Below are 19,989 nucleotides of genomic sequence, written 5' to 3'. Positions count from 1 at the left end.
ATTTTGGTATAGTATTGAAAAAAGAATCAAGAGACTCTGGAGAGGAAAGAGTGTCTTCAGTATAAAGATTAGAATAGGAATCTGCAAAACAGTTCAAGATATCCTGATCTTTAAAGAGCTGCTTGCCGGAGGCATCACAGATATCTTCTATTTTAATTTTTTTAACCTTTAGATAATTAGCCAGCATTTCCCCTGCTTTATTGAAACCGCTATAATATTTCACATTAACTCTTAAAAGGGCATTTTAAGCATTCTTAATGGAAGTTTTGTTAAAACTAAGTTTGGGTTTAATAAGCTGGTTGGTCTACAACTTGATTATTAGACGAGGAACAATATTTATGTTCTAATCCCTTAATACGGTGTAAGATAGTGGAAGATTCCTTGGCTGCAGCCCTTTTCTTTTGAGAGAAATAGTTAATAATGTCACCCTGAGCAGAGGCTTTGAAAGAATCCCAGACATGGTAGAAACTGATTTTAGAAGTTGCGTTAATGAGAAAAAAATCTGTGATAATTTGCTCAAAACCCTTAACAAATTGTGGATCTTCCAGCAAATAATTGTTAAAACACCATCTACTAGAGCATGCAGAGGGATGGGAGGATTCGAGGTCAATTATTACTGGAGCATGGTCAGAAATCAATATGGGGCCTAACTCGGCATGAAGAAGGTTTGGAGTAGGTCTTTATCAAGGAAAATGTAATCTATTCTAGAAGAGGAGTGATGAATAGAGGAGAAGAAAGAATATTCAAGGAGGTCTTGGTTGTAAAGACGCCAAGCATTAACAAGACCTCTATCTGAAATTGTTCTATAGAAAGCTTTTTGCATTTTATTTGGGATGTACTTGAAAGTTGATTTTCTGTCTAGAAATGGATCAAGCAACTGAGTATAGTCTCCTCCGAGAATAAGGCTAACACTTCTGAGTGATAATAGTTTGATTGAGAGGGAATCCCAAAAAGTGGGTCAATTCCATTAGTACTGTAAACTTTAATAAAAGATTTAGGGCAGTCATTAATAGTAACATCTAAATGGAGGCATCTCCCTTCAGCATCAGTTTGTTGACTTAACATATTAACAGATAAGGACTTATGACATAAAATGATTTTACCATTTTATGTTGAACAACAGAGAAACAGTAAACAGAACCAACCCAACTTTTCTTAAGCTTATTAATTTATTTCTCGAGAAGATGAGTCTCTTGCAACAAGGCTACATGACATGAGGATTTGGAGAGGTGTGTAACAACCCTCTCTCTTTTAAACGTGATACAAAGACCATTGCCATTCCAAGATATAATTCTAAGTTTATTCATGAAAAAAATTGTTGTAAAATCACATACACAACAGTAACCTCATCAATAATAGCAATATAACAAGGGAATAGGTAAATAGAAACTAATTTGTTAGTAGGTAGGTAAATATATATAGCACAAAAACAAGAAGTATTAGAAGAAATGGACAGATAATATGAGGAAAGAATAGGGAAAGGATGAAAGGCCCGTAAGAAAGATGTGAAAGGAAGTGAAAATCTGATAAATAATGTTACATAAAAAAGAAGGACAAAGGAAAAAACAGGAAGGGAGGTGGAAAAGAGAAAGAGGTAGGTGACCAAAAAAGGCCTGAATGAAAGAAACCAGGGAAGTATGGTAAGAGGTCTAACAGACCCAAACAATAAAAAAAGAGCAGAAGGAAAAAATGAAAAGAAAGTCGAGTGGCAATGAACACCATGAGAGATGAACCAACCGTAGCACCCGGTCCAAAAGTATGAAAAAGGAATATGGAAAGAAACAACCAGAAAAAATAAGAATAAAGAAGGGACAGTGCAGCGAGCAATACAATGAAAACATATTTGGTATGTAAAATGAACATACCCATCGGGAAGGGAAACTTGGGGAGACAATCCATTAAAGGAGAAGTAAACAACAGCAAAATAATGAACAGGTAGACAACGTCTTTAATGACATACACAAGATCTGTGGAGAAAAAATAAAAGGAATTAAGTTGAGAAAATGCAGCTAGAAGAAGAAGTGAAAAGAGGCAAAATGTAAATTCAAGTTCCGCCAGTGTCCATGGCTTCCTTCTTGTGATGGTTAATGAACTCCTAAGTTGAGCTGAAGAATCAAAAGAGGTGGTCCTGTCCTAATAGGTAACCTTAAAGATGCAGGGATGTAGAAGACCATGTCTGACCCTCATGGTGTGTAAAGAAGGACAGAGACCCAGGAAAACCTTGCGACTAGCTGCAGTGACAGATGAAACATCTTGTGAAATATAAATCCAATAACCAGGTCATATCATCTGTTTATGTTGTTTAGATACAGAAAGAATTTGCATTAAGTCTTTGTATTGGAGAAAACTGATGATCATTCCACTGGGTTTGGAACTGGCACTGAAAAGTTTTGGACCAAGACGATGTGCTCTTTGAATATTCAGGGGGGAGATGTTATTGAGATCCACTACATTGGGTAGGTTCAACTGAACAAAGGAGACCATATCACCTCCCTCTGCTCCCTCTGGTATTCCATAGAGTCAGAGATTGTTGCGTTTTTCCATTTGGTGCTTGAGAATTGAAATATCCTTCGTTATATTGGTAATTTTAGAAGAAATGTAGCAGGGTTTGGCTGTCTGCAGTCCAAGATCTAAAACCCTTTCATCGAGGGAGGACCATTTATCATCAAGCCATTGAAGAGAAGTGGTGGTTTCCAACATGAAGGGTCTCAGAATTTTACCTTCTCCCATCAAGTCCTCCATAGTGACAGGGAGAGATGATTTACTAGGGGAAGCAAGTTACTTTTCAAGTCTCCTGCTATTTTTAGAGAAACTACTATTCCAACCCTCCTCAGAGTGACGTAAAGAAAACACAAACACTAGGCAAGGCTCCAGAACAAATGAAATGTTTGTTGAGGTACAAAGATTTATTGGCAGTCCAAGGCAGAAGGCAGATGCGCATCCATGTGTTTTACATCCTACAAGCTAGCATCTTCTGCCCTGAGACATTTAAGTCAGGCAGTTATATATGTCAAAAAGTGCTGTCTCAGCAAAACCCCAAAAGGGGAAAACATGGCAAGCATATACAAAAAGGAATGCTACATATGCAAAACTTCAAGACCACAGAGTAAAATTATACATAATGCAGTGAGCAGAAACGAGTGAACATACAACAGGTGGACTGTAAGAGAAAGGGGGCTGGGTTGCCGACTGGCTGGGCTTAAAGTGTGAGACTGAGCTAAACTTAACAACGTGGCTTGGAGAGGTTTGTTTGCACAGCTGGCATAGGTGTCAGAGAGGTCAGCAGGGAAGTCTTGGGGCAGTGCTAAAATAGTTATGTGGATGAGTGGACCCATTCTGTGAATGAGAGGAACAAGCATCTTGGTAAGAGAAAATATTAAATAGCTTACTGAGATTCAGATAATGGCGGAGAGAATTGGAACTAAAGTATCATACCTTTAGATACGTAAATGTGGTATGTAGATATATACATATATTTTCTTCAACAGCTATCACCACAAATATTTCCTTGCAGTTGGTAGAGGAAGTGAAAGATTCATTTTATTTTTCGAGGAATTGCAGCCTCCCTCCACCATGCTGAGGCAGTGAAAAACAATGGGGAGATAGAAAAATAGCTAGTTTGTTGCACAGGAAATATGAAGCCTACCCACCATTGAACTAATAAATCTGATTTGAAGGACACCACCACAGTAGAAACAATTAAGCAACTTTTAGAAGTCACTTTGAATTTAAAAATGTAGAAAACCCTTCTAAAAAGTGAAATGGATGTGCCTTAAATGAAAAAACAAGGCTTGAACTTCATTAGTAGAGAAAGTTCTGCATGCAAAGCCTCAAATCCGTTACAAAGTAATTCCCGTCAGGTGAACTGGGCAATGGACTGGCAGTTTGGGCTGGACTGTTCCCATGTGGAGCAAGGTCAAGACTGATTTGGATAAGGCTGGGTCCTAACTGTGGTGGCATGCTGAGCAAAAGAACTATGGATACAACCGAGATCTGTGATTGGGGGTGAGTGTTTGAAATGCTTCAGCACTCTGTCCATTATCCTTTTGTGTTGCTAAAGTTGCCCTAAGTGGCTAGGTTATGCCCAGACATGTGTCCCAAGATGTGTCCCATGCTCGTGGTGCCACTGGATTCAACTATCCTGGCTCATGAGAGGGTGATATGCTGAAACCAGTCCCAGGATGCTGGTTTCTATTCCAGGGAGAGCCTAGTCTAGCAGTTTGGGCTGGACTGTTCTTGTGTGGAGCAGGGTCAAAACTGATTTGTATATGGCTGGGTACGAACTGGGGTGGAATGATGAGCAAATGAGTGATGGATGTAATCCAGGTCTGTCACTGGAGGTGAATGTTTGACATGTTTCAGCAATCTGTCCATCATCCTTTTGAGCTGCTAACATTGCCCTAAGTGGTTAGGGTATGCCCGGACGTGGCTGTCTTGCTCACTGTGCCACTGGACTCAAGCTAATCTGGCTGATGAGGGGTGATACCCCAAAACCAGTCCCAGGATGCTGGTTTCTGGTGCAGGGAGGGCCTATCCCGGCCGTTCGAGCTGGACTGTTCCCATGTGGAGCAGGGTCAAGACTGATTTGCATAAGGCAGCATCCTAACTGGGGTGGCACGATGAGCAAAAGAACAATGGATACAACCCAGATCTGTGACTGGGGGTGAGTGTTTGAAAAGTTTCAGCACTCTGTCTATCATCTTTTTGTGCTCCTAAAGTTGCCCTAAGTGGCCAGGGTGTGTGCCCAGACATGGGTCCCTTGCTCACTGTGCCCTTCAATTCTAGCTGAGCTGGTTGATGAAAGGTGATACCCCAAAATGAGTCCCACGATGCTGGTTTCCAGTCCAGAGAAAACCTGGCCTGATACATCGAGATGGCCTGTTCCCATGTGGTGCTGGGGCAAGACTGATTGGCAGTTGGCTGGGTCCTAACTGGGGTGGCATGGTGAACAAAAGAATTATGAATATAACCCAGATCTGTGACTGGAGGTGAGTGTTTGAAAAGTTTCTGCACTCTATCCGTCATCCTTTTGTGTTGCTAAAGTTGCCCTAAGTGGCTAGGGTATTCCCAGACGTGGGTTCTTTGCTCACTGTGCTACTGGATTCAGGCTAACCTGGTTGATGAAGTGTGATACCGTGAAACAAATCCCGGGATGCTGGTTCCCAGTCCAGGGAGGACCTGGCCTGGCAGTTTGGGCTGGACTGTTCCCATGTGGAGAAGAGTCAAGAGTATTTGCGTATGTCAGCGTCCTAACTGGGGTGGCATGACGAGTGAAAGAGCAATTGATATAGCTCTGATCTGTAACTGGGGGTGAGTGTTTCAAAAGTTTCAGCAATCCTTTTAACATCCTTTTGTGTTGCTTATGTTGCCCTAAGTGGCTAGGGTTTGCCCAGACATGGGTCCCTTGCTCCCTGTGCCCCTGGATTCAAGCTAACCTGGTTGATGAGGGGTGATCCTCTGAAACCGGTTCACAGATGCTGGTTTACAGTCCAGGGAGATCCTGGCTTAGCAGTTCAGGCTGGAATGTTCCCTTGTGGAGCAGAATCAGGACTGATTTGCATGTGGCTGGGTCCTAACTGAAGTGATATGGTTAGCAAAAGAATGATAGGATAAACCCATATCTGTGACTGGGGTGAGTGTTTGAAACATTTCAGCAATCCATCCATCATTTTTGTGTTGCTAAAATTTCCCTAAGTTGCTAGGGTGTGCCCAGATGTGGGTCCCTTGCTTATTGTGCCACTGGATTCAAGCTAACCTGGTTGATGAGGAGTGATATCTCAAACTGATCTCAGGATGTTAGTTTCTGGTCCAGGGAGGACCTGGTCTGGCAGTTTGTGTTCGCCTGTTCCCATGTGGAGCAGGATCAAGACAAATTTGCATATGACTGGGTCCTAACTGGAGTGGCATGGTTTGCAAAAAATCATTGGATACAACCCAGACCTGTGACTTGGGGTGAGTGTTTGAAAAGTTTTAGCATTCCGTCCATCATCCTTTTGTGTTGATAAAAATACCAGGTAACATAGCAGGTATCAGATTCAGGTTGAAAAGTCACGCAAAAGTATACAGGAATCTCTAAAAGGTAAACGTAGATATATAAAAAGAGTAAATATTGCAAAAAAAGGGTGCTGATCTGGTGCCTACAAACATGTGTTTGTCAGATGGAGTCGGCACTAACTACAAGAATGATCACGTACCTGAAAGGCAGAACCGGACTCAATAGTAATCCAAGTTAAAGTAATAATATTACCATGATAAGCCCCTCCATAGTGCTATGAGGGGAAATATCCAAAATTAAGATAATATCTAGGGTAAGGCAGTGGTTGATGAGTTCATCCAAAAAAAAGAAAATATTCCTGAACTCACTAGGAGAACAATGGTCGCGCATAAATTTGAATGTATGCAATTGACAGAGCTATGTCTGAATGTTCAAATAATGTTTTGATTTGGAAGTGGAAAGAGGACTAGAAGTAGTCCTCACACAGATAGAAAGAGAGCATGAGAGCACCATCTTAACATGTAAACTAAGCCCCATTTTTATGGATTGTACGCAAAACTGCGATAACGCAGTTTTGGGTCAAAATCCATAGCCCCTGCTAGCGCCATTCCATAGCGCTAGCCGGCCCCATATTTATGGAATAGTGCACAGTGGTGCAAAGGACAGGCTACTGTCTAAAGAAAAGACGCTAGCCGGGGTGGGAGATGGCAAAGGGGAAAAAGCGCTAGTGGGCCAGAAATAACACTAGGCTGGTTAGTGTCAATAAATATGTGACTAACCAGCCTAGTGTCATTTTCTGACACACTACCACCGAAACATGACTCCTGTCTTACAAAAGACAGTAGTCATGCCCACCACCCCAATGGCCAGCCCACGAGACCAGTGTCCCCTGGGCAAGGCCATAATACCCAGTGCCGGGCAGGGGACCCCATTTAAGGGGCCCACAATGACACAGAAAAAAACAAAAATATCTATATATATATATATATATATATATATATATATATATATATATATATATATGCATATATATATATATGTGTATATATATATATATGTATATATATATATATATATATACACTCACCTGTACTTACCCAGGATGGGGTCCCCCATTCTATGGCGTCCCTATGGTGTGGGTGAGGGTGTTCCTGGGGCTTGGGGTGGTGGGCTCATTCCATGGTGTTTAGCCATGGTAATGAGTCCACAGGCCCCCTAACGCCTGGTCAGACTGAGGCATTACATAATGGTGCTAAGCAGGCTTAGCACTGTTTGCCCCTTGGGAATGGCCACCCTTACAGGGATGGTGGCCTGCTGGAGACAGCAGACCACCATGTCTGTGACTGCTTTTAAATAATGCAGTTTAAAAAAAATGAAATGCAGCCTGTTTTCCTGAAAGGAAAACGAGATGCATTTCAAAAACAAAAAATTAAGGGGGTGATTCTGACCCCGGCGGTCACGGACCGCCGGGGCCAGGGTCGGCGGGAGCACCGCCAACAGGCTGGCGGTGCCCCGCAGGGCATTCTGACCGCGGCGGTTTGGCCGCGGTCAGAAAGGGAAAACCGGCGGTCTCCCGCCAGTTTTCCGCTGCCTGCGCCGCCATGGGGATTCTGACACCCCATACCGCCATCCTGTTCCTGGCGGTTCTCCCGCCAGGAACAGGATGGCGGTATGGGGTGTCGCGGGGCCCCTGGGGGCCCCTGGGGGCCCCTGCAGTGCCCATGCCAATGGCATGGGCACTGCAGGGGCCCCCATAAGAGGGCCCCAAAAAGAATTTCAGTGTCTGCTTTGCAGACAATGAAATTCGCAACGGGTGCAACTGCACCCGTCGCACCTTCCCACTCCGCCGGCTCAATTCTGAGCCGGCGTCCTCGTGGGAAGGGTTTTTTGCACTGGGCTGGCGGGCAGCCTTTTGGCGGTCGCCCGCCAGCCCAGTGCAAAAGCCAAAACACCCTCAGCGGTCTTTCGACCGCGGAGCGGTATTTTGGAGGGGGGAAGTCTGGCGGGCGGCCTCCGCCGCCCGCCAGACTCAGAATGACCCCCAAATGTTTTCATTTCAATTTTTCAGAGCAGGCAGTGGTCCCCCCATGGGGCCGCCTTCCCAATTGTGAATGGGTTAGCACCAGTGTGACCCTGGTGCTAACTGCGATCGTTTTGTGGCCGCATTTGTGATCACAAAACAATATTACACAGGACTGCGACTCGGAATTAGGAAGGTGACACCCTTTCCTAATTGCGACTCGCAATCCCTGTTTGCGATTCGGTAACTAGTTTACGAATCGCAAAAATGGGATTCAGCATACCAAAGTGCATTTTGCACGTCGCAAACGGCCTGATTTGCTGTTTGGGATGTGCAAAATGCTACGTACATGTAGCCTTAAATAATTGTCAGATAAATCGACAAGTAAGAATCCAGTAGTCATAAAGTATCCCGACATTATGTTCAAATAACGGATGTACAAAAAACAAGATTATCAAGCATCCAAAAACACATGTAACTTGGGATCTGTATTGAGTCCGTTATCCACCGCCCTGAGGCCCATATTTATGTAAATTGGCACACAACTGCGCTAATGCAGTTGTGCTTCATTTATTTTAATGCCATTCCTCAAAGCCATCCGTGCACCATATTTATGAAATGACACACGATGGTGCTAAGTAATGGCTAGCGTAAAAATAAAAGGCACTAGCTGGGGGGGGAATGGTGCTAGTGGGTCAGAAATGAGGTTAGGCTGATTAGCGGCAACATTTCTGCCGCTAATCAGCCTGGCGTCATTTTTTCACACACAAGGAGCCAAAAACATGACTCCTGTCTAAGTATAATAACAAAAACAGCAGATGATGAATAGATTGCAGAGCAAATCAAACATTCACCCCCAGTCACAGATCTGGGCTTAATCCATCAGTTTTGTTTTGTTTGCCATGCAGTTTGCGTTTGGAACCACCCATATGCAAATCAGTCTTGACCCTGATCTCCATGGGAACAGTCCAGCCCAAACTGCCAAGCCCAGTCTTCCCTGGACCAGAAACAAACATTCTGGGACCAGTTTCAGGGTATAACCCTTCATCAGCCAGTCTAGCTTGAATCTGGTGGCACAGCAAGCTAAGTATAGACAGGAGTCATGTCCACCACCCCAGGGCCCACCACAGGGGACCAGTGTCCCCTGGGCAAGCCCTACATACCCAGTGCCAGGCAGGGGGGCCCATGTAAGGGGCCCCCTCTGGCACACCACAACCATACACAAACACTTACCTGAAACTTACCTGGGATGGGCTCCCTTCTCCTGTAGTGTCCCTGTTGTGTAAGTGGTGGAGTTGCTGGTGCTTGGGGTGAGCATCTCTGTGCCTATTCCATGGTGTTTAGCACTCTAACGCCTGGTCTGACCCAGGAGTTAAATAATGGCGCTAAGCAGCCTTAGCACCATTATTTAGGCCCACCTCCCTCCAGTGCACCAGGGTCTATGTTGCCGTTCCTGACCGATGCCAGTGCTGCTTATATTTATGTGATTAATTTTTTGCACTTAGCCAGTTCCAGCCGTCCTTCACCTTCTGGAACAATTTGGAATGAGTTTAATAAATTTTCAATTTTTTGACTCACTACGTCAAACAATACCAAAACTGTGCATTCCTATCTCAGCCAAACAAATCTTTTTCAGCATTTTTCTGTTCAGATAGTCATATTATTATATAAATACACAACATCTGTCTCTTTATTATGATCACATCAATCACTTTACAAATTTAGGGGCAAATTTAAGAAAAGTGGCTCTGCACCTAGTGCAGCACCATTTTCCTCGTGCTCCTTAGCACCCCCCTACCGCCACCATGTGTGCACCGTATCTAAGATACCTTTTACCATGGCACAGGGTAGGGGGCAACAGAGTAATTGTTTTTGATGCTATTGATGTATTCTGCAGGAGTAGCACCAAAATATTGGCACTACTCTTGCAGAGTACATAGGGGCTCATTATAAATAATGGAAGTCCCCTTTTAACGCCTACTCTGAGCAGACAATAAAAGTGCCATAAAATTGACACAAGGAAATCTGTTAGATTTCCTTGTGCCATTTCTTTGGCTCCCCTAATGGGGGAACGCCACCTTTGAATACATTATGCCTGGCATATTGTAGCACAAAGGATTACAAAGTGGTGGAATGCATGCATTGCGCCACTTTGTTATTATGGCGCGAGGATTTTGGCTTTGCTGAGCCACATTACTGTAAAAATAAATGATGCTTATGTGGCTCAAGGCGGAGCTAGGGGCTTAGAAATATGCCCCTTTGGCCCATATTTATGAAATGTTTGTGCCACCTTAGCGTCATTTTTTAATGCAAAAGCAGTGCAAAACTAACTCTGTATTTATGTTTTGATTCTAGATCAGTCTAGCATCAAAATTTAGGAGTTAGCGCAATTTTGAAGAAGTGCCAATCTACCTTGCGTCTCATTTGAACAATGAGATGCAAGGTAGACGTTCCCTTCCTAAAACTTACGCTAGCCCTCTAGCGCCATATTTACTTACCAACACAAAAATGACGCAAACCAAGGAAGCGGACCAAAAAATGGCACTATGTTAGTGTCAAATTTTAACACCTGGTCAGGCATTAAAAAGAGGCCCACACAACACCACTCCAGGAAAAGACCTCAGTGAAGACAGCAGGTCCCTTCTCCACCACCACCCCAACCCAAACACCACCACAGCAGCCACAAAGGCAGCACTGAAGGCAGGAGAGAATCTTCAGACAACACACAACCATCCTTGGCCTCAGGGAACAAGATGTGATCAGGATGTACCAACTGAACTGGGAGTCCATTGTAGGCCTGCTGCACCACATTGCACCACACATCACAGCAAGGGTGCCAACTCACACTACGAATCCGCCCATGACCAAACTCCTTGCTGTCCTCCATATGCTGGCACCTTTTCAGGTAACAGGTGCACAAGTTGCTGGTATGTCCCAGCCATCCTTCTCGGTCCTCCTACCTAAGGTCCTGGACGCTATCATATGCCTCACACTCAACCACATCTGCATCCCAAACATCCAGCATCTGCAGCAGGAGACCAAGCAAGGTTTCTACCAAATTGTTGGGTTCCTGCATGTGCTGGGTGCAATGTACTGCACCCTTGTTCAACTGGTGCCACCTACAGGAACGGAACAACTATATTGGAACCGCAAGCACACACATTCAATCAATGTGCAGGCCATTGTGGACCACCGTGGACTCTTCACCAACATCCTAGCAAAATATCCCAGCAGAATCCATGATGCATACATATTCCGCCATTGCACCACCAACAAGCAATTCCAGGGTGGCCAATATGGCGATGGTCTACTCATAGGTAAGCTACAATACCAATCATAACACACACAACACACCAACAATCTAGGGCCACCAAGACAAACACCACACTAAATACACATGGGCAGGGGTACATAGACGTACAGGCAACAACACATATGAAACATGCTACCCTGCACCGCCTGCATTGCACTTCATAAACACATACATCCACATGTACATAACACAGACACACCTTGACTGGCACACCACTTATGCACAGGTGGAGCCAAGTCCCCTTTGCAAATAGAAGCTGCTCACAAACCACTACAAGTGTCCACAGGTTGACAACTAAATACAGATCACACACTCATTACACCGAACAAAGAATGGCTCAGCCATGTCTCTGGCTTAGGCCATGGCCATTTAAAGAAAGTCACACAAACGCACAGCCCCACGTAAATCATGGTGTGCAAGCCTCTGACAGAACGTAAATCGGATGCCACCCAAGTGGTGCCATAACCAACTACTTATAATCTACATGCACTTGACATGCCTGTAGTGTGCATATACACCTGTCTGCTGCATTGTGTTACAGACATACGAATGCAAAGTTACCTTCCATTAAAGACCATGGCGTAGAATAATGAGAAACGGGGCAGCACCTACTCTAGTGCCAGCTCACATGCGCCTCCAGTGCCCCCTAACACCACCATGTCTGTTCCACATACGAGAAATGGTCCACCATGGTGCAGAGTTTGTAAAAAAACTATAATAATCATGGCTGCCATAGTAGGATTCGGTAGGAGTATAGAGGACATACTTGACCTCACATGCACCGTACTAAGGGGCCCATGTGAAAAATAGCTGTGCCTCCTCTCAAAGCCTACATTGTGCACGTGTTGAATGTGTCTGTGAGAAATCATGTGTTGGAAGCTAGGAGATACTACTGCACCAAATTACATCATCCTACTAATGTGTGATACACACCCTCGTACACTTGATGGCTGGCACAAACATCATCTGCCGCAAAGGGTCACTAGGTTTTTAACCTCCTACGTTGTTCCACATGGTAACATGGATGGCACAGTCTGGCTTTGCAGGGCAACTATGGTGTCTCAACATCTGACACCATTTTGTGCAAGGAGGTGGTAGGTTCCATCTAACAATAGAACACTGCTTCAAATGTGGACTACACAACACATTTATCTAAATTATAACATTCATTTTGGGATCAATATGAAAATTCCCAGGTCCTTGAGCCACTACTCAAGATTGTCATATCATCAACACAGTACAATGAAACCATTTCACAAGAACAGGAACATACCACAAGCAAGTCTGAGTCACCACCCCAACTACAACTAACAACTGCCATGGTATGTTCTAAACCACTATCAAGCTTTACCAACACATCTACTCTCTTTCCTTTGCAGCTGATCAAGGTTACAGCAGAAAGCCATGGGTTATGACTCCATTTGCCAATCCCACAGTGGTGGAAGAGCGTGCCTAAAACGAAGGGAACAGAAGAACATGCAATGTGGTGGAGAGGACATTTGGGCTCCTGAAATCAAGGTTGTGGTGCGTGGCCCTGACAGGAGGAAGCCTCTTGTATGCTCCTCCACTCGTATGCAAAATCATACTGGCATGTGCAATCCTCCACAACCTCTGTGTGCGAACAAATGTCCCTTGGGATGACCAGGTTGATGTTCCCACGGAGGAAGAGGATGATGATGGAGCAGATAATTTGGAGGGGGGGCAGTAGAACACCTGCTGCAGGAGTTTGCAGGAGACTCCACATTGCAGAGAACTTCTATACATAGTCACCGGACTAACAACATCACATTGTAAATAGCACAAATAACATACTTTGCAATTGAATCTCCTTGGTCTACTCATTCTCCACTACATATACTATTGGAATGTGACCCATCTCAGAGAGCAGGTAAGAAACACTAAGGCCCATATTTATACTTGGTTTGCGCTGGATCTGCATTATTTTATTTCACTCAAATTCAGCGCAAATTTAACTCCTTATTTATATTTTGACGCTAGATCCATCTAGCGTCAAAAATATGGAGGTTTCATCATTTCAAGGATGCATGAAACTGCCTTGCATCAATGAGATGCAAGGTAGGCGTTCCCGTCTAAAAAATGACTCAAACACCTTAGCGCCATATTGATCTAACAGGCCAAAAATGACGCACGGGTGGGAAGCGGACCAGAAAAATGATGCTAAACCCTATTTGCGTCAAATTTTAATGCCAGGGCAGGCATTAAAATGAGGCAAACACACCACTACTTAAGGAAAACACACACATGCATCATCATTGCTCAACAAGTACAACATGGAGGTGCTACTGATGCAGCATGCTAGACAACACAGAGCACAGGACCAACAGCAGCAGCCACCACCACCCCAACATGGCCCCCAAAGGCAATGCAGAAGGCAGGAGAGGGTCTTCAGGACCAGGACAACCCTCCAGGGCCTCAGGGAACAGGACATCATCCGGAGGTATAGACTCAACTATCAAGCCATCCAGCGGCTGCTGCGCCAAATTGAGACACATATAACAGCCAGCCTGCAGACACCACACAATATACCACCGGTGACCAAGCTGCTAGCTTGGTGCAATTGACTGCACCCATGTCCGGATCGTATCACCTGCAGCAACAGAGCATCTATTCAGGAACAGAAAGCACACCCACTCCATAAATGTGCACGCTGTAGTTGACCACCAGGGATTGTTTACCAACATCTTGGCCAAGTATCCTGGGAGTGTACATGATTTCTTCATCTTTCACCACAGCACGATCAATCAGCGCTTCAAGGATGGATGATATGGCAATGGCCTTCTTGTCGGTAAGTCCATAAACCTAGCAATATACACATGACACAGCAACCCTGTAGGATACACAATACATACACCACTACATTGATACATGGGCAGGAAGATACTGAGGTGTGACACAGGTAGTTATATTGTACACCCTGACCCAATGGGATAGACACCTATGGACACATGACGGCTGCCAATAACATTAGCTGCCCCTCTAGAGCTACAATGGGCCAATGTCAAAGCACACAGTGACAATGACCTGGCCTGCATTGAAAGTACAACTTGGAAGAGGAACCATTTACTATTACATTAGGCCACATAATCAATCCGAAACTCTCCCAAGCAATATGTAGCGTGGAAGGGGTGAGCAATGTGTGTTGCTGCAGGTCTAACACCATGAAACACATAGCATGATGATACAGAATCACATGTAGGTGACACGGAAATACTGAGGCAGTCCCAACATTATACATCACTCCTGGGGTGCCACTTCCAGGTAGCAAAAAGGAAGAGGACTGTGCTATGAACACATATTGATGTGCCACTAATGCAAACTGCACACTGCTGCACACACTGAAAGAGGCAATTGTCCATCAAAATAACAGATGTACAGGGAGATGGCCCTTCCTGCACAGATACATCCACCTCCACAAGGCAGCTAGCCAGGTTACCTGGAACAAGTTTGGATGTGTAGGTGCACGGTTACACATGAGCCACTGACAGAGGGAACTACAAAGGTTTGCCTACAACCAAGTCACACATGGGCAAATTGTGCATTGTCAATACTGAACACCTCAGTGCTGCCAATTTATGGAGATGTGTTGTGCATTGTCACCAAGCCAAATCAAAGGGCCTCAATGTTGCATTTCATCTGCAATGACATATGTCTAATTGGATGGGATGTCCAGGCCATGTAGTGCAACCATGTTACCACCACATCGGAATCCATTGTGTGTGTGGAAGTATCATGTCCACTCCAATGAAAGCACACTAAAACATGTTGCTCACTATACAATGCATGGTACATACATACTGACCAGCAGTTTGGAAACAAAATTATAGATACCAGGTTAATGAGCCAAACACAAGTTGTCAAGTCAAACAACCCACCGCAGAAAAAACCTCACAGAAGCCCAAGATCTCACACAATACCACAAACACATCTGAGTCACAGAGGACACAAGATATCAACTGCCATGCGACATGACATTCCTGTTGCAAGCACTAACAAAATACTCACTCCTATTATGTTTTTCAGCTCATCAGGGTTAGGGGATCTAGCCATGGATCATGACCCCATTCCATAACCCAAGCACAGCAGCTGAGCGTGCCTATAATGAGGTACATCGGAGGACACGCACCATTGTGGAAAGGACCTTTGGCATCCTGAAGTCCAGATTCAGGTGCCTGGACATCACAGGAGGCAGCCTCCTATATGCCCTACACATTGTGTGTAAAATAATACTTACATGCTCTATCCTGCACAACATTTGTGTGAGGAGGAACATCCCCCTATATGAACCTGAGCATGTACTGCCTGAGGAGGAGGCGGAGGAGGAGGAAGATGGTGCCAGGGAAAATGAGGGGGAACATCAAAACACAGCTGCAGGAATGCACCGCATACAGCAGATCGTTCAAAACCTTTTTATCCAATAGTCACTCTAAACACCTTGTTAGGATATGTTATTAAACACCTTACTTTATCACATAATCCTGCTCTGGTTACTTATTTCTCCATCACATGTCCTTTAGGAATGTGAGTATAACCTCAGGGAGCATTTCACAAAGATAAATCTGACTACGTCAGATCTAACATCACATGTGATGCGTGTGATTGTACAGCAAACATCACACATATATTAAAAAAGTCATCTTTTGAATTTCACATTAGAAGTACAAAATCATAGGACCACAGCATATGACACACATCCACATTGCCAACATGGTCTACTGTTGCACATGACACACAACTATGACATCTCCATTCATAAGGTAAATAAGCACACCATACATGAGGCAGTGGATGTGAAATATCAGTGGTGACGGGAATGTATGAACAGACCCCTGACATTAGTAAGTATGACATTTGCTATATCTGCAAGGAGCCGTGTGTGACAAGAGGGGCATAATTTCTGAAAAATGGATAGCATGAGTGTCCCAGGTATGACAAGCATTTTTCACAACACATGCCCTGCGTAGTCCATCCCTGGAAATAAGTCTTGCCACTGCCATGTGTTAAGTCTCTGCCCTCCCATCTCTAGGGGGCGCTGTAAATGGACTATATGTAGCCTGGGAATCATCATTGACACTCACCCAGACTCCCTTTCCAACTCCTGATTGGTTCCCTTTTCCATCTGGCCTGCTATTGAAGAACTAGATTAGCCTGCATGGACTTCAGGTCCCATAATGCACTGCCTGGTAGTTGGTAAGACCTGTAATCGTCTGTCCATTGCTTCCTATGGGAAAAGTCTGGTTGCCCCTTTATACTGGATTCTCTCCTCCAGAACTTGTGACAGACTGAAGCTGCACACACCTGTGACCTCTCTTCTGCAGCCCAGCCATGTGACTCTGCCCTGGCCTTGCTTTTGCCTGGAACTGCTTAGAAGCTGCCATTCCCTGAAGCGCCTCATCGTGCATTGGAGTATGATTCCTTTGTGTTCCAGATCCCTTGTTAGATTGTGTTACAGTCCTGATTATGCCTGAACCTGCTCTATGTTTACCCAGTGCTGTTCCTGCTTGTTCCAGTCAGACTCTGCTCCCTGTTGCTCAGCCTTGTTCATGTTTGTTTCTGTCAGAGCCTGCTTTCTGTTAGCCAGACCTGTGTCAGACTTTGTGTCAACCAGAGCCTGTTCCCTGTGCCTGGCTCTGCCTCCTAGTTGGTTCCCTTGCTTTCTGTTTCCTCTTGGGTTATCGTGTCTGGTAAGTGTCTTTTCAGTCCTCACCTGTCTAGAAGTGTTTTAGTTTGTATTTGATCTGGCACCTGGTTGCCAGGAGGCTAATCCAGCCCCCATCCTTTGTCTAGTGTTGCATGTAGTCATTAGTGCCTAACAGTGACAGTGTGCTACTGCTGTATTCCAGGAAGTGTTACTGTGTCTCCAGCCTGACCAACAAGGGCTTGTCTTGTGTATGTAAGTACAATCCTTGTTTGTGCCCTAAGGGTCCAGACAGAGATTCACTTCTGCTGCCACCTTTCTATAGACCTTGGTGGTGACTAGCTGTGAGATTAATCTGCACAGAGGCACTGACGTTCTCTGTTGCTGTGCAAAGTTCTGAGCCCTGTCCGGTGTGCAATCTTAGTGATAAGCCCTGCGTGTTTATCCATTACTGACCCATTCCATATTTGTCCACACTAAGGTTGCTCTGTATTCACTTTTCTGTTTTATCTGTCTTACCATAGCTGCCCTCTCCCCTTGTATGCCTTTAGCTGCTCTTCTGCTTTGGTACACGTCTTCCTTGCAAAATACTCTGTGAACTGAAGGGTTGCCCCTAACAGACTCCTGACTAGACCCGCACGAAACCCTAACACCATGGAGCCCAATCCTGACACAGGGTGCACATGCCCAGACATTTGAACTGGACACATCTGTAGAATGCACATCTGAAAATATGTGAACACATGCAGCCAGGGCAGCAGGTCCACCACAGCAACATGAGCCACATAGGTAATTTTCATGAGTCAAACTGACATGTACTTAACAGTTTTATGGGTGGAATTAAGGCACAGTGCCTCAAACACTGTACGTGCCAAACATGTACACATGGACAACATCTGGGTAGTTCACACACAAGTCACCATGAAGTCGTAGCCTACAATTAATGTCATATCAGGGGTAACATATCCGACCTTGCACTCATCAGCCATCCTCAATCATCCCTAAGTTTTGTTTGTTGTGTGAAATGTAATGTCCCCAAAGTCGAACAACTACACACATCAAATGACTGTTGTACATCATTGATTGCCATCTGATGTAGATACCCATTTGTAACACATTCGTACATGAGAATTACGTCAAATGTACTGCATGCTGTTCCTTCAGAAGCACACATATTGTTGTTACAGATCATTCACACACAAAACACACAGGCCATGATTCATACGTTTGTTGTGCCACATTGCTGTCATTTATTGACGCAAAAGCTGCGCAAACTTACAAAATACAGTTGTATTTTGTACGTTTGCGCCACTTTTGCGTCAGAAAATGGAGGAAATCTGGGCCACAGTTGCATGCTCTACCACATGTGGCCAACCACTATACCTCACACTGCAGGCCATACCATCCTATCTCCATCTTGATACAGGGTACAAACATGTTAAATAATTGAAAATCATGCAAACACAGTTTGAGTCAAATATTTTGACGTAAACGCGTCCAAAAACAACGCAAACGCTAACTAAACATACATGGGCCCTTAGAGTTAATTCCACAAGTGCACCACACGCATGCGGATTTCCATTAAAATAGAAGTTTCCCAGTAATTCGTGGTATTTTTCCGCACATGTAGGTTATGCGTCAATGGAAAATGATCCGTAAAGGGGACAGGAAGTAATGTACTAGGAAATCCTGTTTACAGATATGGTACTGTTGGTGTACTTTCACTTTCCAGTCTGTGCTTTTTCTTGACTGTGTGGCAGTCTTGGTGTTGCTCTTGTCTGGAGTGTATTTCTTGTATCTTGTGTTGTCTCTCTTGTGTCTTTATGTGTATTCTGTTAGTATATTGTACTTGTTTAAATGCTTTTGGGTAGTTTCGTGTTTTTTGGATTGTATTTGTACTGTTGAGTGTCTGTTTGGGGGTTACATTAGTTGGGTTAGTTGGGGTTCGTAGTTTGGGTTGTAAGTTTCTTTTTGTTCACATTTATTTTCCTTCCTTTTTCCCGTTTCTGTTTAAATTGTTGTGCACGGACATGTCGGGAAGGGCGAGGCTGACCCGCATGGGTGAGGAGGAGCTTGGGGCCTTTGTGTGACTGATGTGCCATTTTCTGCCGTTGATGGTGGCGATGGTTGAGCATGTGATACAGGGGTATCACATAGAGGCAAGTCAGCTGCGGTGGGGCAAGGTGCTCTACCACCTCAAACGTGTATTCAGCACAAGGAAAGAGCACCAGCTGAAGCATCACCTGGCTGACCTGGTACCCCAAGAACAGGACCTGCCGGACCACCTGGGTATGGTGATCGGTGGCCCTGTTGGTGAGTATCACATTGACAAATGTGTACAGTTGAAAGCTCCTGAGTGACAGTAGCAGATGTCTTGACGTGCTGCATGCAGTGTTTGTGGCCATGTTGAATGCAAGTAGAACAAACTGTTAGTGTCCCAGTACTGAGATGATTTATACATGTCTATACATGTTAACCATGCAGTCCTGAGCTTTGTTGAGTCATGTCCGACTATTACTTAGGGCCACATGTACCCAGCGGCCTAGTTTTCAGATTTATTCTGTTTACGTCCGGAAAAATGTTTATTCAAATGCACCCCCCCAATTTTACCATTCTGCTATCATATTGTCCAATCACAAATCAGGGTTTGCTAGTGGCATTTAGGAAGGGGCGTTCCTTTCCTATTAGCGAGTCACAGTCCGCTGATTGAGTCTTTGATGACCGCAAATGCTTGCACTAAACAATTGCAGTTACCATCTGTTTCAAGTTGGTGCTAACCCATTTGCAAAAGGGTAGGGGTCCCCATGGGATCCCTTCCCTTTTGTGAATGCATGGGCAAGAATTGTTTCTGAGCAGGAAGTTATCCCATGGACCACTGACTCCTTCAAAAAAATGATTTGAGTCACAATATTGTTTTTTTAAATGCTTTCTGTTTACCCCTGATGAAATCAGGCTGCATTTAAAAGAAAATATATATCTCTATTTGAAAGCAGTCACAGACATGG

The sequence above is a fragment of the Pleurodeles waltl genome, chromosome 4_2 (assembly GCF_031143425.1).
Source record: "Pleurodeles waltl isolate 20211129_DDA chromosome 4_2, aPleWal1.hap1.20221129, whole genome shotgun sequence".
Lineage (NCBI taxonomy): Eukaryota > Metazoa > Chordata > Amphibia > Caudata > Salamandridae > Pleurodeles > Pleurodeles waltl.
The sequence above is the reverse complement of the archived record's forward strand: the minus strand, read 5'-3'. Positions refer to the sequence as shown.